The following is a 516-nucleotide window of genomic DNA, read 5'->3' on the forward strand; positions in this document are numbered from 1 at the left end:
CCCAATTCTCCCCCAGCCCCCCAAAACTGGGTGCCCCCCCATTTCCAGCCCCCCAATTCTCCCCCAGCCCCCCAAAACTGGGTGGCCCCCCCATTTCCAGCCCCCCAAATCCCCCCATAAATAGGAATTCCACCCCCCGAAAGATAAAAAGCACCTTCACTCCTATTTCCAGACCCCCCCAAAAAAAGTTGGGGTGTCCCCCCCAAAGTTGGGGTGTCCCCCCCCAATCCCGGGAGCAAAAAGGCACCGCTGGGATTCGAACCCAGGATCTCCTGTTTACTAGACAGGCGCTTTAACCAACTAAGCCACGGCGCCACCTGCGCCGCCAGCGCGCCCCGCGCCGCCAAACCCGCCCCGCAGAGGCAATGGGAGGGACTGGGAGGGACTGGGAGGGACTGGGAGGGACTGGGAAGGACTGGGAGGGATTAGGGGCACAGTGGAGACTGGGAGCGTTGAGCAGTGTGGGCACTGGGAGGGACTGGGAGGGATGGGGGGGACTGGTGAGACTGGGAGTGT

The 516-nt window shown here is 62.8% G+C and overlaps 1 non-coding gene across 1 annotated transcript; it reads right to left on the bottom strand.

Annotated features, from left to right (window-relative positions):
• Window positions 1–241: 241 nt before the first annotated feature.
• On the bottom strand, window positions 242–315 carry TRNAT-AGU (transfer RNA threonine (anticodon AGU)). The gene has a single exon. It is a non-coding gene; the product is annotated as a tRNA-Thr (tRNA).
• Window positions 316–516: the final 201 nt, after the last annotated feature.

Source organism: Cuculus canorus, chromosome 36 (assembly GCF_017976375.1).
Source record: "Cuculus canorus isolate bCucCan1 chromosome 36, bCucCan1.pri, whole genome shotgun sequence".
NCBI classification, from domain to species: domain Eukaryota; kingdom Metazoa; phylum Chordata; class Aves; order Cuculiformes; family Cuculidae; genus Cuculus; species Cuculus canorus.